The 25,613-nt window shown below is 36.8% G+C and overlaps 1 long non-coding RNA gene across 1 annotated transcript in view; it reads right to left on the reverse strand.

Annotated features, from left to right (window-relative positions):
• Positions 1 to 25,613, reverse strand: part of LOC101038740 (uncharacterized) — a 196,803-nt gene that overhangs the window by 170,482 nt on the left and 708 nt on the right. The window lies entirely within an intron of this gene.

Below are 25,613 nucleotides of genomic sequence, written 5' to 3' on the forward strand. Positions count from 1 at the left end.
AATGGCACTCATTAAAAAGTCAGAAAACAGCTGCTGGAGAGGATGCGTAGAAATAGGAAAACTTTTACAGTGTTGGTGTGAGTAAAAATTAGTTCAACCATTGTGGAAGACAGTGTGGCAATTCCTTAAGGATCTAAACCAGAAATACCATTTGACCCAGCCATCTCATTACTGGGTATATACCCAAAGAATTATAAATCATTCTATTCTGTTATAAAGATATATGCACTTTTATGTTTCCTGCAGCACTGTTTACAATAGCAAAGACTTGGAACCAACCCTAATGTCCATCAATGATAGACTGGATAAACAGCATGTGGCACATATACATCACGGAATACTATACAGCCATAAAAAAGGATGAGTTCCTGTCCTTTGCAGGGACATGGATGAAGCTGGAAACTATAGCTCTCAGCAAACTAACACAGGAACAGAAAACCACACACTGCATGTCCTCACTCATAAGTGGGAGTCCAGCAATGAGAATACATGGATACAGGGAAGGGAACATCACACACCAGGACCTGTTGAGGGGTAGAGGGCTAGAAGAGGGATAGCATTAGAAGAAACACCTAATGTAGATTATGGGTTGATAGGTGCAGCAAACCACCATGGCACGTGTATACCTATGTAACAAACCTGCATATTCTGCACATATATCTCATAACTTATAATAATAAAATTTTTTAAATTAATTTATCTGTTATTACTTTTGTTGCTGTTTTTCCTTTTTATTATATTTTATATTGCATTCTTTTAATTAATATTGTCTTCCAGTATTTTTGTGCAAATGTAATCTAGCTAGGAAACATAATCAGATATAGGAAATCTGTGGGAAAATGTTTCTCATATTCTCACAAACTTTTGTACCAACTTTATTATGATGCCATTTATTTCTATAATCTTTTTAAAGATATATAAACCAACAGGTGAAAAACTAAAGTGCTAATGCAAATTTAGATTTTGTTACTAACAAATGGAAAATGGTGGTATTTTGAGAATGGAGCCAAAATCTGAGGATAGATTAAAACAAATATAAGACGTTTCATGACAAAAAAGTAATGTCATGAAATTTTGGAATTGAAGGAAATTTAAATTTAGTGGAACCACTCACTGTATGAAGAATTCTCTCTTCAGCATATAAGAGACTTAATGAAAAATTAATATTTTAAATGAAATAACTATATTGAAGATGACCTGAATTAACTGATTTATTAACCCCAGTTATTTTACTCATAAAATCCATTTTATTTATTTTCTGAATAATTTTTCTGGACCTTACATTGAGATAAGTCAGTATGACAAAATATGTGCACACACATATATACACCCATACCCACTCTCTACCAGACCTACCTGTAGTCAATAAAATATGCTTTTTAAAACCCAAAATTAATCTGTTTAAAGATAAAATTCTTAAATTTCTCTGACTAAGGTAAAGTCAAGTCTTAATTGATTTTTCGTAAAGGTAAATAGAAGCCCTGACTGCAGGAATAGTTCAGATGATAGGAATTAAATATTTATAATTAATAAAAAACTAGAGCCTTTTAATCTGTTTGATCATAGCATTTCAACTATGATAAGATCTAGGATTTTACGACCAAGAAAAAGTATCCAATGTCTAAAACAAATATTTTTGTAATAAACTCATAGCCACTTTAACAATTTTTTCTTCAACTTTTTAATATGCCAATCTTCTGAGTATATAGTTAGAAACTTCAAGCTATTTTGATGTAGATCTAGGGGTATTGTATATTCTAGATTAAAATAGAGCCAAAACTCTTTAATATATGATCAAAGTATTTTAGAATCTTTCATCCCTTCTGAACATTTATCTCAAACTTAAAACTAAGAAGTAGCCCCTTTTTTTCTCAGCATAACCTGAAAGTCAACTGCCAATAGATGTGTGCAGTAAAATAATTTTGATAAATAGTTTTGGTTTTTGAATGTGAATTTACATCATTTCTATTTCACTTTTCTAAGTGTAGTCCTTATCTTCCTACCAGATATCAGTTTCAGCTAATTGTTTCATAGGAACTGTGAGAAACTTGAGAAATTAATTACAACCACTTATCATTCTCGATAATTAATAGGATCTTAGGTATGCCAGTTTCTCAGAAAGATCTTAAATTACAGGCTTAATTTACCTATTTCCTATTTTTTGACAGCCAGAGTCAAAAACGTTAGATGATTTTCTTCAGCTGCTTTTTAAACTGTATACGCAGAAAAAAGGAAAACAAGGGAGGCTGAAGCCCATCAACAGTTTCCACTCTGACTTGCTCTTTTACATTTGCTTGGTGAATACATACATAGAGTTCAAACCAGCTGGCCTTCAAGGTTGTGTAATTTATTTTATAAATGCTGGCTTATTTTTTGGACATTTTAACTTCTGGTCTGGCAGGACATAGCATGCCAATTGTTTACAAAAGGAAGTTTGGATTCTACTATATTGCCAGACAACATATTTGGACAACTTCATTTAATTTCTTTTCTTTGGAGCAAATATTATTATAGTCAGCATGCAAGTGATGTTTCATTATTTATTGGATCATAATATGGTCTAGATCTAATTTTTTTCTTAATTTTACTCACTTGCATGAGCAAAGTAAATAAAACATTATGTTCTTCAAAATGTTCTTATCTATCACAATAATTTCACTTCTAATAATTTATCACAAAAATAAGGACTTTTCAAACTATGTTTAGAATAACATTATTAAATATAAAGTATACTCTTAGTAATCAAAACATCTAGCAAAAGAGAAATAGTTAAATAATTTGCAGTAATTTCACAAAATAGAATACATCTATTAAAAATATTTTAAAACATATTTGATGTCATTAAAATTATATGATTTTAACTGCAATAATGGAGCTATGAAAGTTTTATATGCACATAGTCCCTGAAAGTTAACTGAAATTTGACCAATAGTGTTTTAAGTAATTCACACATTTTTATCTCTAATAACCCCTCCCCTGCACACATACACACACAGACATAATGAAATATTACAACACAATCAGCAGAAACAGTCAGAACTCTATGAGATGGAACAGTGACTGGTAAATGTGGGAAGTTGTAAACATTGGGGTTGAACATTTTTGGGGCAGTGGAACCATGTTTTTGTTTTTCTCTGTAAGAACTGTTTCATTTTTTCAATTGGGTTGTTATGATTTTCCTTAAAACTCGAAAAATTTTACGAGGAGAATATGCCTGTTGGCATATTTATTGCAGATCATTTCTCAATTTAGAATATATTTACTGACATAATCAACATGTAATTTTCCCATGCCTAAAGTTTAACTTGATGTGGTCTATTTTATCAATAATTTTCTGGATGGCTTTGGTTTAGAGTGATTCTTAGAGCACGTTCTCCATTTAGTAATAACAGCTAATGTTACCGACCTTGACTATCGGCCAGGAGGAACTGTTCCAGGGACTTTACCTATGTGTAGGAGTGCACAGGTGACCTTCTACATGCCCACCCAGGCCACATGAACTGAGACTTGCACCACAGCTTATGTGAGGCTTTGCAGGAATCTGTATCCTGAACACAAGAAGCTAAGAGGCTTGTGAGGAGCTGTTCTCTGGCCCTCTCTGCTCACTGCTCTTTCTCCCCTGAGAGGCTGTCATAAAATGCTTTCTCATTACATCTGGTGATCTGAAGATACGTTCCATTCTTTTTCACCCCCTCAGGATATAGCTGCACACCACACAACTGCTCAGCTGTAGCCAAGAATCGGCTTCTCCATGAGGAAGTATGCCACGCCTTTGTGCTGCACTCACCGGCTCGTTTTGTTTTGGTGTCATCCATTTCAGCATATAGGATGAGGGCCAGGGAGCTGGCACCTTTGGCTACACTTCTTTTTACTATATATGTAAGTAGTAAACAATTTAAATCTGAAAGTGTCTTCTCATATCTTTACTAGCCGAAACAATGAGCTTATATTAATTCGTGTAATCCTAAAAATTAAATCGTGTTTTTTATACACGTGAGTAAACTGAGATGCAGATGTTACATAGGTCATCTTGGCAAGTGGTAGAATCCCAGTTTAAACCAAGATAGTCTTACCATGGAGCCTGCACTCAACCCCTGCACTAAGCTGCCTTTTAAAGTTATGCAAAATTATAAAAAAGAAAGTCAAAAGCAAATCCACGAGGCTATAATCAAAGACACAAATAATAAAAAGCATTCAAAGGAGTGGAGAAGCCAGAATCTTCATACACTGTTGGGAGGAAGTTAAAATGATGCAGCCACTTTGTAAAACTGGTAAGGGATTCCTTAAAAGAATTCAACAATTCCACTCCTAGGTATGTACTCAAAGGAAGTGAAAATGTACATTCACATGAAAATTTGTATGTGAATATTTATGGCAACATTATTCATAACAGCCTAAAAAGTGGACAACTTAAATGTCCATCAGCTGATAAATGGGTAAATAAAATATGATATATCCATGTAATGAAACATTATTCAGCCACAAAATAAAGTACTGCCATGTGCTACAACAAAGATGGACGTTGAAAACACTATCCTTAAGTGAAAAAAAAGCTAGTGAAAAAAGATCCCATATTGTGTAATGCTATTAATATAAAATATTCAAAGTAGACAAATTTACAGAAACAGAAAATAGGTAAGAGTCTGCCTAGGGCTTGGGAGAAGAGCTGTTGGGGAAATGGAGGTTGAGTGCTACAGGGTGTGGGAGTTTTTCTTAGAGAGATGAAAATGAAAGTGTGAAGTTGATTGTGGTGATAGTTGTACGCTGTGAATATACTAAAAATAAATTGTACATTTTCAATGAATGAAGTGTATGGTATGTGAATTATATCTCATAAAGCTGTTACAAAAAAGAAGTCTATGTTATATTTAATACCTTAACAGTTTTACTTTTTATATTTAAATATTATATTCATTTGGAATTCATTTTGATATGAAAGATGATATAAGGGAGGTGGGGAGGTGGGAAGAGGTAGCAATGGGGAGAAATGACAGATACAGGTGAGGGGAAGGAAGGCAGCAAACCACACTGCCATGTGTGTACCTATGCAACAATCTTGCATGTTCTTCACGTGTACCACCAAACCTAAAATGCAATAAAAATAAAAAAATAATTAAAAAAAAGAAAGACGATATAAGGAGTTTACCTTTGTCTAGCCAGTTTTTCTTACATCATTTATTGAATATACAAATTGAATTTATTTAATAATATTGAATAATACAAATCATGCAGATTTCAAATTCCACTTTTATTATTTTGTAAACTATCAGACCTGTATATTGAGTTAATGTTGTAGCTTGATATGTTTGTCTATTCCTGTGTCAGTACCACATGTTTCAATAACTACCATTTCATGATATATTTAAACTTCTCTGTTTACTCTTTTGTCAGATTTATTGTTTTTAAATATTTTGTTTTTAATATTTTCAAACTTTTAAAAATAATATTTAGTTTGCATTAAAAATACAGTATTTTTATTAGACTCATACTGAATTGAGAGAATAAACTGTATAAAATCTGCATTTATGCTCATTTTATTTATTCCAGCCTTCATTTATATCCCTTAGTAGAATCTTTTAATACTAAATAATCCAACTTTGTTATTTCTGAGGCTTTGGTGTATGACATCTTTTCTTCCATTAGTCTGATTTCATTTTTGTACAAATTAATGCTCCCTAATTTCGGTATTTTAGTTTGATAAAAAAACCACTCTACTGAATTATCTTATTTCTTTCTGTTTCTGTTTTTTTTTTTTTTAATTACAGTCAAACCATCTGCAAATAAAGTATTTTGATTATTCCTTTCCAATATTTGTACTCTTATTTCTTCTCTTAATTTCCATTGGCCAGCAGTTTAATTTTTTTAATGTGGTATCCTTGTCTTATCCCTTACGCTAATAGAAGTCTTTGTAGTATCATTGTATTCTCACTTCAGTTTTTGGTATGAGATCTACAAATTTTTAGTTACATCAAGGAAACATTTTTTTCTATTTTTTCTATAACTATTGAAGATGTAGAGAGGGAGAAGTTACTTTTAACATGTTGTTGAAATGTATCTGTATTTGTTCATGTTGATACAGTAATATTTGCCTATAATATTCCACTGTTGTGGAATCCTTTTTTTTGAGACGGAGTCTCACTCTGTCATCAGGCTGGAGTGCAGTGGTGCAATCTTGGCTCACTGCAACCTCCACCTACCAGGTTAAAGCGATTCTCCTGCCTCAGCCTCCTGAGTAACTGAAACTACAGGCGTGCCACCACACCCAGTTGATTTTTGTATTTTTAGTAGAGGTGGGGTTTCACTATGTTGGCCGGGATGGTCTTAATCCCTTGACCTCATGATCTGCCCACTTCGGCCTCCCAAAGTGCTGGGATTATGGGCGTGAGCCATGGCACCCAGCCTGTGGAATATTTTTTAACTTTTTGGTATTCATATTGACCAACACTTAAAAAATTATTTGAAATTAATTGATTTCTTTATTCTTTCAGCAGAAATGATTTTAGCAGTTAGCATAAAGTTTAGCATAAAGCATGCCAAACTTTATTTTAGGTGCTAAGGATATGGATAGGGGTTTACAAAAAAGTCATGCCATCTCTTGTAGTTTAAATATACAATTAACAATTAAATGTGTGCATATATATTTTATTTACATAGATGTAGTCATGCGTTGCTTAATGACAGGGATATGTTCTGAGAAATACATCATTAGATGATTTTGTCATTATGTGAACATCACATTATCTGAAATAGCCTATTGCTTCTAGGCTACAAACCTGCATACCTTGTCACTGTACTGAATACTGTAGGCAATTGTAAACCAATGGTAAATATTTGTGTACTTAAATTTATCGATTCATAGAAAAGAAACAGTAAAAATACCATACAAAATATTAAAAGGTACACCTGCATAGGACACTTCTCATGAATGGAGCCTGCAGGACTGGAAGTTGCTCTGGGTGAGTCAGCTAGTGCGGGGTGAGTGCATGTGGAGGCCTAGGACGTGACTGTGCACTACTGCAGTCTCCATAAACACTGCACACTTAGGCTACACTAAATTTATAAAGTATTTTTCTTTCTTTAATAAGGAATTAACCCTAGCTTATTGTAACTTTTTAACTTTATAAACTATTTTTTTTTAACTTTTGACTCTTGTAATAACTTAAAACACAAACACATTGTACACATACACAAAAATACCTTCTTTATATCCTTATTCTATGAGTGGTTTTCTGGGGTTTTTTTAAATTATTATTATTTTATTTTTCAAACATTTTTAACATTGTTGTTAAAAACTAAGATGCAAACACACCCATTAGCCTAGGCCTACCCAGGGCCAGGTTGATCAGTGTCACCGTCTTCCACCTCCACATCCTGTCCCACTGGAAGGTCTCCAGAAGCAATAACACACATGGAGCTGTCATCTGCTAGGATAACAATGCCTTCTTCTGGAACACCTTTTGAAGGACCTGCCTGAGGCTATTTTTCAGTTCATTATTTTAAAGAAAATTTTGTGGAGGTTTTGAGATTTTTCCCTACAAAATTTCCTCTGTGATTTCCTCACACTATCAGGCCTCCATTCAACCCTTTTACCTGGCTCTCTGCTAAGAAGCTGAGCTTTTGACTTCTGCCATACTGGGTCTACCTTGGGAGTAGAGAAGCTAGAGAACAGGGAGTGAGAAAAATAATGAGGATTTTTTTCTTCACTCTTTGGAACATAGGGGTCCTCTGGTCAGAGGAAAGGGGTTTTTCTCAGAAGTTTTAGGTGACTGTATGGTGACAATGGTATAAGAGTGCCTCTGTTCATGACTGGGGTTTGCCTGGAGCCAGACAAGAGAGTTTTTATTAAAAATTTTTAAAAGCTTCCCTTCACACCCGCTGCCATCTCTGTCCCACAGAGGTCCTTCCTTCTGATGTACAGCCAAAACAAGGAGGGTAGGGTTCTCTTGAATTTCCTCTGCTGGTTACTACTGTGCAGTTCAGAGATTTATGCTGCCCTAGAGTCTCAAGCAGAAGGTAAAAGATAAATAAATGAAAAAGGAAATTCACCACTGTAGAGGTAATTCTTCTAGTGTTTATTTTGATCCCCAACTTATCTGTTATTATTTATTTTCAGGGCCCTCAGGTAGTTGCTCTGTGTATTCTACCTGGGGTTTCTATTTGTAATTAGTGGCATAGGTAGAAGGAGTATGCTTAGTTCATCTTAGCCAGAACTAGAGCTGCACCAAGACAGACCCACACTCATCTCCAGTCAACAAGTTTTAATTAAAGAGGTTATTTCATTACAAGAGGGCAGGGTCATAGCGCAGTTTCATGTCTGTTTCTGTTATACTTCGTAGAGCACCACACACAAAACTGCCATTTGGCAACTGCATTTTAATAAGAATCAGGTCATGGTCCTCTGTCAAGACAGACAGCACTAGTTTGAGCCTTCTTCCATTTTTGTGTGACCGTGCATTTCTGGTCTTCTATAGGTAACAAAGAAATGGCCACGTGAAAGAAGATGAGTAACTTCAAATAAAAAAGAAATAATACCATTAACCCAAGTTTTACACTATTTTTATTCAATATGCTCATATGTTACCTGTAGATAAGTTGGACATTTTTAATGGTTGCCAAACTTTCAAAGGCAAAACTAAAATATGTAGCACTATAGAAAATAGTCTGAAATTACTTCCATTATAATTCATCCATGAAATTTTTGTAAACAGAATATCATGTTTGTATATGTCTATTCCGAAAGGATGTGTGCGTATGTTCATTAATGCTAGGGTTGCAGTTTGTGAGCCTGAGGGCAAGAAAAAATCTCAGATAAACAATAGAAATGAGCAACCATAACTGTGGTGTGGAAAGTAGAGAATAAGAAATGAATCAGAGAGGAGGCAGAGAGTGAGGAAGAAAAATCATTTTTCTTTAGAAATGATTTTTTTAAATATGAAGGCCTTGAGAGAATTATGTAAGGACAGCAGCATATGAGAACCAGAGATGGGACATGAAAAATCAGCCTTAGCAACAACTTTCTTGAGATCAAGAGGAACTCAGTCAAAACTTGCCATTGTACCTGTGGTGGAATAAGAGTGGCTTTAGGGGACAGTTTTTCTACAGATCTTTGGAGAGAAGGACCAATGGTAGGGAAAACAGAATCATGAAAATATACTGGCAATCCGAACCAATAAGTGCTTCCATGTTCCTCTGAGCTCTGATGATGTAGAGTACAACAACGTTTTCTGCATGAGGCAAGCGGTCTAAGGTGATGTTTCAACTCCAGACATACTGCATATTGTACAGGGGTTGCGGGCTGGAAGGGATGGAGGAGGGAGCTGGGCTATAACCTCCAGCAAGCAAGTACTCAAAGAGTGATGGCAGCAGAGAGGCAGGAAAAACGGGGGCCCTGGGTTCCTTGTACCTGCACATCTTCCTTCAGAATGTTTAGGAATCATAGAACAGCCTTAGGAGATTATAAACGCATTCTATTTTCATCTTGCTTTTAAGTGTTACTTCTCGTTTTAAATTTAAAACTCTAGCATTAACTGGGAGAGGATGATTAAAGAACTCTGTGTAATTTTGGTTATACCTATAACACTATGTTTTTCAAATTATATACATACTACAAGAAGATAAATGACTGCAAATAGGTTACAGGTAGTCTTCCACATATAACCCTTTATTGACTATTAGAGGAATCCTTTCCACTATAATAATGGAATATTAAATAATGTAATTATTAATAATTATGTAATTATTAGTAATAAGGGCTGTTAGTATTTAGAATCTGAGGTCTTATTAAAAGATTTTCTAAAAATGGAGGCTCTAAGAGATGACTCTGCAGCCACAAGCTAAAGCAAAAAGCATATGATGGGATGGCCATATATTGGGAAATTCACGATAAATGACTGCTGAGCTAAACAGTGCAACTAGGAAAATACATTATTTTTTTCAATCAAAAATATGCTTTGTTCAGCATTGCAATATGGAATATCTCATTGGCAAGAAAACAAAGGGCATTGCATTTGTCCCAGCTGTGTACTTAACAAAGCCCCACAGCTGCTTTATTTAAAGGTCTTTTGTGGTAAACCATTTAGGAGAAGGGAGGGAGGGAGGGAGGTGTGTTTTGTTTTGTTTTGTTTTGTTTTGTTTTGTTTTGTTTTGTTTTGTTTTGTTTGAGACAGAGTTTCACTCTTGTTGCCCAGGTTGGAGTGCAATGGCACAATCTTTGCTCACCACAACCTCCGCCTCCTGTTTTCAAGTGATTCTCCTGCCCCAGTCTCCTAAGTATCTGAGATTACAGGCATGAGCCACCATGCCCAGCTAATTTTGTATTTTTAGTGGATATGGGGTTTCTCCATGTTGGTCAGGCTGGTCTTGAACTCCCAACCTCAGGTAATCTGCCTGCCTCAGCCGCCCAAAGTGCTGGAATTACAGGCGCAAGCCACCGTGCCAGACCGAGAGAGTTATTTTTGCAAAACATTCTCATTCATGTTCTCCCCAATCCTTTCTCCACCTTAGACAATCTTAGTCCATTATCAGAAGGTAAAGAAACCAAAGTTTTGCAACTAGAATTTTAATAAAAATTGTGGACTTCTGAGTCCATCGGTAAGGCAGAGATAAAGCCAGAAGGTGGGGAAAAGAAGTGAAGCTCCCAAGCGGTTCTTCTCCTGGACTTCCTCCATATCTCTCCTCCCCAGCTCAGAAACTTGGCTTGGCAGAGCTGATGACTGTTAGAGTGGCCACTGCAACCCAGCCTAGTGAGGGTCAAAAGAGTCCCCTCATGTGTCAGTGGGAATTGACAGAGTGACCTCTGCCTCATTCCTATGATCTTGACTACCAGAGATATCCCAGAATTTCTGGGCTATTCAAGATTGTTGATCACACAACATCCAGAGACTAATAAAACAAAAAACCATAAATACCCTAAGAGTTTAAAAATGTTGCTATGAAGATCCATAGAAATGTTGGACAATTACCTTTTCACTAACATTGGCATCACTATATAGCTTTTAATATAAACCAAAAGCAAGCAATATTCCAGAATATTCCAGATGGCCCTGACAGCTTTGTTTGCCCCCCACCCTACCCTTCAAGAGAAACCCTTGAGTAGGCTTCCTGTTGCTGCTCCATTTCACTCCTTGACTAAACCATGAAATATGAGCTCAGTGATTTCTGGTCCATGCTGTTTATTTCATGCTTTTATGTTGAAAACAATAATTTCCTAACCCCCTTCTCTTTCATTCTTAGGTGAGAGTAAATAAAATAAAGACTTTGGCAATCTTGGATCTCAATCTACCTCCAAAAGATGAAGAGTACTAGATCTCATAAAATATGCAGGAGCTTTATGTCTGCTTTTTGCAAATGGTTTTGCTGATTATTTTATCAATCTGTCCTACTGAAAAATGTGATTGGCATCATCTTTTGCCTTATATTTATGCTAGGCAGTACTTTCTTTGAAGGACCTAGAAACTGAAATAGTCAGAACATGGGGATTTCAAATAAACCTGACTGCTTCCCTGACATACTGGTAGCTCCTTCTGGCCCGTATATCATCCTATAGCACCTCCAGTAGAAGGTGGTCAAAATCTTGAAGACAGTTGCAGCAAATCACACTCTCTCTCTCTTTTTAACACATAGGCAACTCTGCTTGGTAAATGGCAATGGCGGAGCAGTCAAAGTAGGGGGAAAATGAAAGTGATCACTGAAGCACATCAAAAAGAATTATTCATGTCATTTTGCTCGTCACTTCCTTTGGCAATCAAAATTTGGGCTCACATAACTTCTTTTTAATCTCAATAACAATTGTATAATGTCTCAAAACAGAGTTTAAAACTCTTTACATGAAGGAACATAAACTAACAGATATTCTACTCTCAGAGGAATCAAAGATATTAATACCATTCCAGATATTTTGTATGTTTATATTAGGACCTTATCCATAAAGTAATATGGTCATCATAGCAAAATTCACAGAAAAATTACTTATATATGTATGACTGAATTCATTGAAAAATGAGGCTTGTAAAAATAGAATACTACTTATTTCCTGAATTAGTCTGATTTCTTTCTAGATACCTGCTTTTATGGAGAAATCTGGAATGTGTTGCCTGCTTATATTTAAAATTGTGGAAGCTAAATAGAATTTTCTAAATTATTTACCAGTGTGAGTTATCCATTTTTAATCATCCAAAACATTTTTTGTTTTGCAGTTTTTGTCTTGCATAATATAACTACCTAAGATTTATATTAAATTAGAAAGGTGAGAACAATGGCTTATAAGATTGATTGATCCACTATTTTACTCACAATATATGTAACATTATGTATTCAGAATTTCAGGAAACTGCAGATGAATCAGATATACATCCTTACTTCAACAAATTAAGAGACTAGTAAAGAAGACATTTATGTAAATAACTTTGGCACAAAATTGAAAGAATAAATGTCTAGAAAAATGATACACATACTGTTATAGTTTTGAAGGGCTCATCAGCAAATTTTTAAAAATGATTTTAACGTGATTTATTGAGAAAAGGCCACCTTAAAATAGAATTATATAATTGGAAAAGAAGAGTTAGTCATGTTCACTCCATAGAGAAGTAATTTGAAAGACTAAATCTTTTAAATCATATATAGAACCTCAGTAACATATGTGCCCATTTAAGTTTTATATGAAGTCCATATCTATATTTTATAAACAACTCTAAAACTTACAAATAAAATGCCACAAGAAGAGTTTTAACAAAATATATCTTTTAGATATCTATAAGAAAAAATTCTTATTAATTTGAATAGATATATGTTATAGGAGCGAAGGGTTCTTTTTATTGCAAAACAGTGAGGATAAAGAAAGACTTCACGTGGGAGGCATGCTTTCCATGAGTGGTAAAATTGTGTATAATCTAAGCACAAACAGATAGAGAAAAGTAGTCCTGAAGAACACATAAACAGCAAAGACATGGTGCAAGGAAGCATGGGCATGTGTGGACATGCTGTATACATGTGTTTGTACCTGAAGGGGAAGATGGTAGATTCAGTATGAAGGTTGGGATCACATTGTAGAAGGATTTGAATACTGTGCAGTACAGCTATTCCTGGGATGGTAGTGGTAAACCATTGAAGTGTTTCAGATGAGTACATGACATTGAAGTCATTCCTTAGAGAATAGTAAACTAACTGCAGCATTTTAAACGCAGGAGAGTGTGGGGAATTATGAAAATGTTACTATAATAGTACAGGTAGAGACTGATGATTAAATATTAAGTGACTACATAAAAGCCATAGCAGTAGGAAGAGAAAGAATTAAATGATTACAAGATGGTATCCTAGTGACAAAAGTACATTAGATTATGTAAAAAAAACTTTGCCTCCTCCATTTATTTTCCCTAGAAATATGCAAACAATCCTTGTTTCGGAAGACTTTTGAACAAATACTGAGCCGTCTCGAATGATGGACCAAGTGAATCTTGAAAACAGCTCTCGTTATCATACCACATTGATTTGATTTTCTTCTTGTTCTTGCAGAAAAAGTTCAAAGTCATGTACTCAGAGTACTTTCAACAGTATTGGGCAAGGGTCGAGTTGACTAAAAGCACATATTTCCATCTAATGTCAAACATGCCGCCAAACCTTAATTTTACAATGAAACTACAGTTTGCCAAACAGAAAATCTGAGCACCACAGCTCTGAATTCCAAGATGCTACTTGACCTCTGGACACATACTTATCCTAGTGCTGGAATTAAGGAGTGCTCCCCTAAGGCCATTTGGTGAATAAGCCTGTGTATATGACCTGATATTTTTATATCAGTGATTTACTTCACTGTCTCTTCAAATTAAGTTTTAAAGAATCGACTTTTCTTTATGTCAGTTGTTCTTGCTGAAGTCTAAATAAAGGAAATTTAACCTAATGAAACTGTAGACTGAAAATAAACAAGACAGAGGAAAAGCAAGCAGCCTATGTTATTGGAATTCCAAGGGCTCTTTTAGACTGGCCAACATTACTTCTATTAGGGAGTCTCCAGTGGGATCATTGGTAAATGCAAAAACAAAAGCCAAGTGCTATCAAGTAATTGTCTGGCAATATCAGAATATTTCCATCTTATTTAAGAAGAAAGCACCCATTGGTGTCAGTGAGCATAACAGAAGAGTGAGGAAATTCACATTGGCATGGAATGGCTTTTCCCTATTAAGCCATAAAGAGCAGGCTGAGTTATGTTCATGCCTTGCCAAACAAGTTTCAGCTGAAATGAAGAAAGTGGAAAATGTCTGAGTATTTCATTGTTTAATGAAGAACACCAGATATATAGAGAGACATGCAAAAGGCAGGAATTTATTGACTGACAAACATGCTCAAATGGAAATAGGGAACCAGAGGACTGGCCAGAGAATAGATTTTTCCTGTAATAATTTGTAACTGAAAGTTCCTGGAAAAGACCACCCTCCCAGAAAATGGAGAACTACTCATGAGTGCATGGCAGAGGTAATCTGAATAGCCCAAATTTTCAAACTAGACAATTTAGGAAATTATATGATTGGAATTTTAAAGCCTGTGATTCTACTCTATATATCACAAGGCAGTATATTTCTTATCCTGTAATCTTTTATATATGAAGTTTCACAACAAAATTTAATGAATATTATTCTTTTTTAACTTTTAAGATCTTCTTATTAATTTGAACTAACCGGAAGGTTTGTGAATTATCACACTGTCTGCATCATAGAATGTTTCTAAACCAGTTATCATATAGAAAGAAAAAGAGAGAGAGAGGGGGTACCCCTCACTTGAGGGAAGAAAACGGAAAACTAATTCATCAGTATTTTGCAAATATAATTTACATCTTAGAGTAAGTAGTCCATTGTAGTCAATATTTTTTCACCACATTTTGCATATGGGAAAGAGAGACTGAGAGCATTAAATAAGTTGTCCAAAGTCTCACAGATAGGAGAAACTCAAAGATGAGCTATTTTTCACTTAGAGATCTCTGACGCTTCTGGGCGCCTGGAGCTCCCTACCACAAGCTTAGCATGCCAAGAGCTGATAAGAAAAGCTCCTTCAAATTAGCTTAATGATTGGATTCGATTTATTTCTCACTGTCATTCCAATGGTTATATGCCATTGGACATATAACCATTGGACAGCATGTTTCACAAAATTATCATATCATTCTGGTTTGAAAGTATCTTTTCCAGTTCTGCCACAGCTTAGCTTTGTGTCCTTAGTCAATTTACTTAATCTCTCTGAGACTCACTTTTTTCATGTGTGAAATGGAGGCAATAAAACTGACTTCATGGATGATTATATTCAGTGAACTACTCTGTGTAAACACTAAGCACTAGCCTTGATCAGTCAAGGCTAGTGATTATAACCAGCTAGGTTACACAATCTTAACAAACAGCCACTAAAATATCAGCATTAATTTATCATTCACTTTGATATCAATCATTAGTCAGCTAAGCTCTAAATTCAGCTTACTCAAGGTCCCAGGATGACAGAAACTTCATTTCAATATGGCAGAAATTTCATTTCAATATGATATATACCTCTTGTTCAATAAGAGAGATAAAAATAATGATGCATACACTGGTTCTTAAAAATTTCACCTGAAAATGAAACATGATACTTCTACTCACATTTCATTAGTCAAAGAAAGTTGTATGACTCTGCCAAATTCACATGGGGGTCACTGTGCCCAGAGCCAATTACAATAATAATTTAAAATAATTTCTACCATTAGCTTGCAAAAAGAAATGCAAACCTAAATCCCCTTTAGTAAGCATTTAGTCAAATCATTATTAATGCAATATTATCACCTTAGCAAATGCAAAATCTCTTACTATTCAAATTTATTCATTTCCAAGTTCAATTACCAAAGGATTAGAATTGAAAAATCAGTACTGGAAACTAAAACAGACACTGCCCTAAAGAGAAAACCTTCTTTTTCCTGCATATTCATCATGCAGATATCCCAGATATAAGAAATTTTCATTATTTCTCTCTCTCTCTTTCCCTCTTCCATTTCTCTCTTCCCTTTTCCTCTCTCTCCTTGCATACATTATACATACATATGTGTGTACCTACATATATACATACATTTTTATTTTTAACTATTCAAAAGTTATAGATATAATGCCCCATTACCTCTAAGTATTTTAGTATACACTTGTATATACACAAATGCATGCTCTTATATAATTAAAATACAATAATAAACATGAGGAAATCAACACCAATTAAAATAATACCATTTAATTCATAGACCTCATTCAGATTGTGTGCTTTGCATCAATAATATTATTTATAAGTGCTTTCCTTTTTGGTTCAGAATCCAATCATTTATTTCTCGCATCCTTTTAACCTCTTAAATTGAAACAGTGCCTCAGCGTTTTATTTTTTCCCTGAATTTCATGATCTGAACATTTTTGAGGCATATAGATCAGTTACTTTGTAGAATATTCCTCATTTGGGGTTTGCTTGATATTTCCTAGATTCAGATTATGTACTTTTTGGCAGGAGCACCCCAGAAGATCCTGTATTCTTCTCATTATATGATTTCAATGGATGCATGTGATGTTGGTTTTATCACTTGGTTAGCCAAGTGTCTGCCAGATTTCTACAATTTAAGAATAATTAATGATGCTTTTGCATTTTAAGTATTTTAATAAGCACTTAATGAAAAGATACCTTGTAACTATTTAATTATCCTACTCTCTATCAAACATTCACAAGAGTTGAGTATATTTTGATAATTTTTGTCAGTTATTACTGTGAGGTAGCCAAAACCAGTCATTTTAAAAATCAATTATTTCTTATTAATTGGCAAACCACTCTCAGAGATTTCTCTTTTCCTTCACTTATTCATTCATTCACTCAGATCAGCATGTACATATAGATGCCTATTTTCCAACTGGTTATAATCCTTTACTATATTTTTTTTTTTTATTGCATTTTAGGTTTTGGGGTACATGTGATGAACATGCAAGATTGTTGCATAGGTACACACATGGCAGTGTGCTTTGCTGCCTTCCGTCCCCTCACCTGTATCTGTCATTTCTCCCCATGCTATCTCTTCCCACCTCCCCACCCCCCGCCCCTCCCCCATTTCCCCCCAACAGACCCCAGTGTGTAGTGCTCCCCTCCCTGTGTCCATGTGTTCTCATTGTTCAACACCCGCCTATGAGCGAGAATATACGGTGTTTGATTTTCTGCTCTTGTGTCAGTTTGCTGAGAATGATGGTTTCCAGGTTCATCCATGTCCCTATAAAGGACGTGAACTCATCGTTCTTGATGGCTGCATAATATTCCATGGTGTATATGTACCACATTTTCCCTATCCAGTCTATCATCGTTGGGCATTTGGGTTGGTTCCAGGTCTTTGCTATTGTAAACAGTGCTGCAATGAACATTCGTGTGCACGTGTCCTTGTAGTAGAATGATTTATAATCCTTTGGATATATACCCAGTAATGGGATTGCTGGGTCAAATGGGATTTCTATTTTTAGGTCCTTGAGGAATCGCCACACTGTCTTCCACAATGGTTGAATTAATTTACATTCCCACCAACAGTGTAAAAGTGTTCCTATTTCTCCACATCCTCTCCAGCATCTGTTGTTTCCCGATTTTTTAATGATCGCCATTCTAACTGGTGTGAGATGGTATCTCAATGTGGTTTTGATTTGCATTTCTCTGATGACCAGTGATGATGAGCATTTTTTCATATGTTTGTTGGCCTCCTGTATGTCTTCTTTTGTAAAGTATCTGTTCATATCCTTTGCCCATTTTTGAATGGGCTTGTTTGTTTTTTTCTTGTAGATCTGCTTTAGTTCTTTGTAAATTCTGGATATCAGCCCCTTGTCAGATGGGTAGACTGCAAAAATTTTTTCCCATTCTGTTGGTTGCCGATTCACTCTACTGACTGTTTCTTTTGCCGTGCAGAAGCTGTGGAGTTTGATTAGGTCCCATTTGTCTATTTTGGCTTTTGTTGCCATTGCTTTTGGCGTTTTGGTCATGAAGTCCTTGCCTACACCTATGTCCTGAATAGTTTTGCCTAGATTTTCTTGTAAGGTTTTTATGGTATTAGGTCTGATGTTTAAGTCTTTAATCCATCTGGAGTTAATTTTGGTGTAAGGTGTCAGGAAGGGGTCCTGTTTCTGCTTTCTGCACATGGCTAGCCAGTTTTCCCAACACCATTTATTAAACAGGGAGTCCTTTCCCCATTGCTTGTTTTTGTCAGGTTTGTCGAAGATCAGATGGTTGTGGGTATGTTGTATTTCCTGTGAGGCCTCTGTTCTGTTCCATTGGTCTATATCTCTGTTTTGGTACCAGTACCATGCTGTTTTGATTACTGTAGCCTTGTAGTATAGTTTGAAGTCCGGTAGTGTGATGCCTCCCGCTTTGTTCTTTTTGCTTAGAATTGACTTGGCTATGCGAGCTCTCTTTTGGTTCCATATGAAGTTTAAGGTGTTTTTTTCCAGTTCTGTGAAGAAGGTCATTGGTAGCTTGATGGGAATAGCATTGATCTGTAAATTACTTTGGGCAGTATGGCCATTTTCACGATGTTGATTCTTCCTAACCATGAACATGGAATGTTTCTCCATCTGTTTGTATCCTCTCTTATTTCGTTGAGCAATGGCTTGTAGTTCTCCTTGAAGAGGTCCTTTACGTTCCTTGCTAGTTGTATTCCTAGGTACTTTATTCTCTTTGTAGCAATTGTGAATGGCAGTTCGTTCTTGATTTGGCTCTCTTGAAGTCTATTACTGGTGTATAGGAATGCTTGTGATTTTTGCACGTTGATTTTGTATCCTGAGACTTTGCTGAAGTTGTTTATCAGTTTCAGGAGATTTTGGGCTGAGATGATGGGGTCTTCCAGATATACAATCATGTCATCTGCAAATAGAGACAATTTGATTTCCTCCTTTCCAATTTGGATACCCTTTATTTCTTTTTCTTGCCTGATTGCTCTGGCTAGACCTTCCAGTACTATATTGAATAGGAGTGGTGAGAGAGGGCACCCTTGTCTAGTGCCAGATTTCAAAGGGAATGCTTCCAGTTTTTGCCCATTCAGTATGATATTGGCTGTTGGTTTGTCGTAAATAGCTTTTATTGTTTTGAGATACGTTCCGTCAATACCTAGTTTATTGAGGGTTTTTAGCATAAAGGGTTGTTGAATTTTGTCAAAAGCCTTCTCTGCATCAATCGAGATAATCATGTGGTTTTTGTCTTTGGTTCTGTTTATGTGGTGAATTACGTTTATGGACTTGTGTATGTTGAACCAGCCTTGCATCCCCGGGATGAATCCTACTTGATCATGGTGGATGAGCTTTTTGATATGCTGCTGCAATCGGTTTGCCAGTATTTTATTGAAGATTTTTGCATCTATGTTCATCATGGATATTGGCCTGAAATTTTCTTTTCTTGTTGAGTCTCTGCCGGGTTTTGGTATCAGGATGATGTTTGTCTCGTAAAATGATTTGGGAAGGATTCCCTCTTTTTGGATTGTCTGGAATAGTTTCAGAAGGAATGGTATCAGCTCCTCCTTGTATGTCTGGTAGAATTCAGCTGTGAACCCATCTGGACCTGGGCTTTTTTTGGGTGGTAGGCTCTTTATTGCTGCCTCAACTTCAGACCATGTTATTGGTCTATTCAGGGTTTTGGCTTCTTCCAGGTTTAGGCTTGGGAGGTTGCAGGTGTCCAGGAATTTATCCATTTCTTCCAGGTTTACTAGTTTATGTGCATAGAGTTGTTTGTAATAATCTCTGATGATGGTTTGGATTTCTGTGGAATCTGTGGTGATATCCCCTTTATCGTTTTTTATTGCATCAATTTGGTTATTCTCTCTTTTCTTTTTTATTAATCTGGCTAGTGGTCTGTCTATTTTGTTGATCTTTTCAAAAAACCAGCTCCTGGATTTATTGATTTTTTGAAGAGTTTTTTGTGTCTCTATTTCCTTCAGTTCTGCTCTGATCTTAGTTATTTCCTGTCTTCTGCTAGGTTTTGAGTTTTTTTGATCTTGCTCCTCTAGCTCTTTCAATTTTGATGATAGGGTGTCAATTTTCGATCTCTCCTTTCTTCTCATGTGGGCACTCATTGCTATATATTTTCCTCTAGAGACTGCTTTAAATGTGTCCCAGAGATTCTGGTATGTTGTGTCTTCGTTCTCATTGGTTTCGAAGAACATCTTTATTTCTGCCTTCATTTCATTGTTTATCCAGTCAACATTCAAGAGCAAGTTGTTCAGTTTCCATGAAGCTGTGCGGTTCTGAGTTAGTTTCTGCATTCTGAGTTCTAACTCAATTGCACTGTGGTCTGAGAGACTGTTTGTTATGATTTCTGTTCTTTTGCATTTGCTGAGGAGTGATTTATTGCCAATTATGTGGTCAATTTTAGAGTAGGTGTGATGTGGTGCTGAGAAGAATGTATATTCTGTGGATTTGGGGTGGAGAGTTCTGTAAATGTCTATTAGGTTTGCTCGTTCCAGGTCTGTGTTCAGGTCCTGGATATCCTTGTTGATTTTCTGTCTGGTTGATCTGTCTAACATTGACAATGGGGTGTTAAAGTCTCCCACTATTATTGTGTGGGAGTCTAAGTCTCTTTGTAAGTCATTAAGAACTTGCCTTATGTATCTGGGTGCTCCTGTATTGGGTGCATATATATTTAGGATTGTTAGCTCTTCTTGTTGCAGTGATCCTTTTACCATTATGTAATGTCCTTCTTTGTCTCTTTTGATCTTTGTTGCTTTAAAGTCTATTTTATCAGAGATGAGAATTGCAACTCCTGCCTTTTTTTGCTCTCCATTTGCTTGGTAGATCTTCCTCCATCCCTTTATTTTGAGCCTTTGTGTATCCTTGCATGTAAGATGGGTTTCCTGGATACAGCACACTGATGGGTTTTGGCTTTTTATCCAATTTGCCAGTCTGTGTCTTTTGATTGGGGCATTTAGTCCATTGACATTTAGGGATAGTATTGTTATGTGTGAATTTGATGCTGTCATTTTGATGCTACCTGGCTGTTTTGTTGGTTAGTTGATGCAGATTCTTGATTGTGTTGCTGCTTTTTTACCATTTGGTGTGCTTTTGGAGTGGCTGGTACTGGTTGTTCCTTTATATGTGTAGAGCCTCTTTCAGGAGTTCTTGTAGAGCAGGTTTGGTGGTGATGAAATCTCTGAGTGCTTGCTTGTTCACAAAGGATTTTATTTTTCCTTCACTTATGAAGCTGAGTTTGGCTGGATAGGAGATTCTGGGTTGAAAGTTCTTTTCTTTAAGGATGTTGAATATTGGCCCCCAGTCTCTTCTGGCTTGTAGGGTTTCTGCTGAGAGATCTGCTGTGAGTCTAATGGGCTTCCCTTTGTGGGTAACCCGACCTTTCTCTCTGGCTGCCCTTAGCATTTTCTCTTTCATTTCAACCCTGGTGAATCTCACGATTATATGCCTTGGGGTTGCTCTTCTTGAGGAATATCTCTGTGGTGTTCTCTGTATTTCCTGGATTTGAATATTGGTCTGCCTTGCTAGGTTGGGGAAGTTTTCCTGGATAATATCCTGAAGAGTATTTTCCAGCTTGGATTCATTCTCTTCATCAGCTTCAGGTACACCTATCAGACGTAGATTAGGTCTTTTCACATAGTCCCACATTTCTTGAAGATTTTGTTCATTCCTTTTTGCGCTTTTTTCTCTGTTCTTGCCTTCTCTTTTTATTTCATTGAGTTGGTCTTCGACCTCTGATATCCTTTCTTCTGCTTGGTCAATTCGGCTGTTGAAGCTTGTGCATGCTTCACGAAGTTCTCGTGTTGCGTTTTTCAGCTCCATCAATTCACTTATTCTCCTCTCTATGCTGTCCATTCTCGTCAGCAGTTCATCCAATCTTTTTTCAAGGTTCCTATTTTCTTTGCGATGGGTTAGAACATGTTCTTTTAGCTCATTGTAGTTTCTTACTACCCATCTTCTGAAGTCTGATTCTGTCATTTCATCACCCTCCTTCTCCATCCAGTCTGGTTCCCTTGCTGGTGAGGAGTTGTGATCACTTTTAGGAGGAGAGGTGTTCTGGTTTCGGGAGTTTTCATCCTTTTTACGCTGGTTTCTACCCATTTTTGTGGGTTTATCCACCTGTTGTCTGTCTCTGTCCCAGGGAGTTGGAGCTTTATGAGTTTCCGTTGCACTACTGCCTTTTTTGATTTTTTTTTTTTTCAGGTCAGACCCGCCCAGCTAGCAGCACGCCTAGCCTCTGCCTGCCCACAGGGGCTTTGCTGAGCTGCTGTGGGCTCCGCCCAGCTGCCCTGAGCTCTTCCCTGTAGTCCTTTTTATATGGGCGTAGTTAGAACTGTCTGGGCAATGGTGGCCCCGCCTCTGTTATGGCGGACTCTCTCTGTTGTGGCAGGTTGCCTCGGCAACGGCGGGTTGCCTCGGCAACGGCAGCCTGCCTCCGTAGTGGTGGAGAGTCTCAGTAATGGCGGAAGCCCCTCCCCCACGGAGCCGGACCGTCCGGGTTCAGCTGTGCTTGGTTTGAAGAGCTCAACCCAGAGGGTTTCCAATTACTGTTTTTGTTTTCGTTGTTGTTGGGGGTGGAGGGGTGGGACCAACCGAGCCTGATCACCTGGCTCCCTGACTCAGAGTCTTTTCTTTTAAGTTGAACGACCCCGCGTTCCGGTCGCTTGTTGAAAAGGCGCCGGGATCTCCCGTGCTGCGACTCACGGAGTCGGCTCGAACCGCGGCGCCGGCTCCTGGCGGATTTTTTGCCTAGGAATCTCCTGGCCTGGCTCGCTATTTCAGATGAATGGGCTATTCTGCCGTCTCAAGGCTCTGCTCGCCAGCTAAGAGGGCTCCCAGACCAGTGGCTTTTGTACGGAGAACCGCAGCAACAGGGAGTGGTCACAGCAGCCGCGCGGGCGGAATCAGCCCCTCGGGGGCCAAAACAGCCGCACCGGCTGGGACTGCAACGCTGGCGACCCCTCTGCCTGGGTATCTCCTGGTCTGTGGACAATAAGAGTTCGTCTGGAAATGCGGCGTCCACTCACCCTCTGCACTTTCACTGGGAGCTGAAGTCCTGAGCTGTTCTTAGGCGGCCATCTTGAAAGTCCACCCTTACTATATTTTTAATGCTAATTTTTTTATAGATTTGGCTAATAAAAGCACCCCTAAGCTGGTTTCTTGACATTCCTAATCATTCTTTAGGCAATTCCTATTTTTTCACACAAAAAGATGTTCAAGGTTCTTATGCATTTTTCTTATGCTCTGATTTTTAGATCAGTTGTTTCTCCAGAAATCCCTGGTTCCTTTTGTTGGGAAATAATATTTAGAAAACAACATCTGGCTTCCCAGCCTACTCATTGCTACTGTGGCATCATTGCTTTCCAGTCTTTCTCAGAGGATAGAGGATAGAACCAGGAAACACCCTCCTCACATACACATATATATCCACATACACACTTATGTATTTACTCACGTGTGAATCTATTTCTATATCCATTCATCTATATATATTAAAAATCGTGAATTCACACCAATACCAACAATTCCAGCTCAACTTCAGAGTCTATCCTGTCTTCTCTGCCTCACTTCTTCTTATAAATTGTACACTAGGGTCCATTATTTTTGCCCCAGGTCCCTGAGGTGCCTAAAGACTGTTTTTGGCATAAAACAATTTGCAAATTATAGTAATAATTGAAATTTTTATCTGGGTATGGGCTCAGTTTATTCACAACAAAAACAAAGAAGAACATATTTATGGAATAACCACTGAGCTGGAGATGGCAGAAGACTTTCAGGTATAAACAATAATTTGTGTGCCCACACATGTACAAAATAATGCAGAAATAGTTCCTTAGTAAAATTTTTGATCTTTTTTGTTCCATAATTACACATAATAAGGTCTATATTAAAATGTGGAGAATACATGAAGTTTTATTTCTGTTACTGAATTGATTTCACTAATTTTTTGTATATGTATATATGTAAAAAAAAAAAAAATCTACAATGGGACTTTTGATTCCCACCAAGATGGAGTAGACCTCACTTCTCCCAGTTTCTCTCTTGAAAAATTGTAAAAACTCCAGATATACTACAGAACACAAGCACAGAAAGACATTGAACAGTGGAAAGAAGACAGACTGCCTAGGGACCTCAGTACTTGAGGAACAATGCAGTGATGAGTCACCTCGGTTTTTGTAACTGCCTTCTATATATTCTAGACAGAACACTGCAGAACCCTTCAACTGCAAACCACCAACAGATACTCAAAACAACACAAAAGATTTCTAGAATATTCTATTCTCCCTTGCCAAGGTGTAAGGAAAAGGTGGCCTATCAACAGAAACCATTTTTGGTCCCACTATATCTAATCATTAACAGAAAATCCTCCTTCAACCCCCATGGTTTCAGTGGGAATGAGTAAGGAAGTAATCTTCCACACTATCCCTCCACCCTGTGAAAACAAGCCGTGATGCACTCTTTCCTCCACTGGGTGATATCAGTCTTTCTACACAGTCACCTGAATCTCCACCCCCACTCAATATCAAGACTAGAAAACATGTTGCAAGTCAGGACCAGTTAACATTCCTGGAGTCTACAGACTCAGGAGAGAGCTGAATACCTATGCATATCCAGCAACAACAAGACTGAATGAGGGGGTACAATGCCATGCCACTCCACTTTCCCCCACTATGGTGTCAGCAGGGCATGGTGGGAAGCTGAGCCTCCATCTCCATCAGACATCAATGAGGCAGAACAAGGTGGTGGGAGGCAGGATCGGTTAGCACTCCACTTACCACTAGTGTAATCAGAAACTAGTGGTGAGCTAAATTTCTAACCCACTTCTCCAGCAACAAAACAGTGAAGCTAATTATAAATATCCATCTGACTCTCATACTCACACTATGCATCAACAGGGCAATTGTCTCAAAAAAAAAAAAAAAGACTAAATAGAATCTGTAATTTTATAATCTAATACCCAAAATGTCCATCATACAGTAAGAAACTCACAGGGAAATTCCAACTTGAGTGAGAAAAGACAATAAACAGACACCAGCACCCAGGTGAATCAGATGTTGTAATTAAGTGACAAGGATTTTAAAGCAGTAATTACAAAAATATTTTATGTAGCAATGAAAAATTCCCCTGACACAAATTTAAGAAACAAAAAGTCTAAGTGGAAAAACAACAATTATACAAAAAGAACCAATTGGAAACTATAGAAGTAAAAACTATAATACTAATACATCCCATTGGATGGACTTAATCATAGAATAGAAATGAGAGATCAAATCAGTGAATTTGAAAACAGATCTATAGAAGTTTTCCATTCTTAACAACAGAGAGAAAACAGACTGAGAAAAAATTAATGGTATCAAGAACCTGTGAAACAATACCAAAAGATCTAGCATGCGTATTAGCAAAAGCCCATGAGGGAAAAGAAAAAATGTTACTGAAAAAGTATTCCATGAAATAATGACTGAAAAGTGAAAAGTTCTCAAATTTAGTAAAAAAAAAAAAAAAAAAAAAAAAAAAACCATAAATTTACACTTCAGAAAATGTAGCAAACTTCAAATAAGATAAAGTAAGGGAAATTCATGCCAAGATATGTCATACTTAAATTTGTAAAATGTAAAGACAAAGAAAAAACTTGAAAGCAACCAGAGAGAA

The sequence above is a fragment of the Saimiri boliviensis genome, chromosome 15 (genome assembly GCF_048565385.1).
Source record: "Saimiri boliviensis isolate mSaiBol1 chromosome 15, mSaiBol1.pri, whole genome shotgun sequence".
NCBI lineage: Eukaryota > Metazoa > Chordata > Mammalia > Primates > Cebidae > Saimiri > Saimiri boliviensis.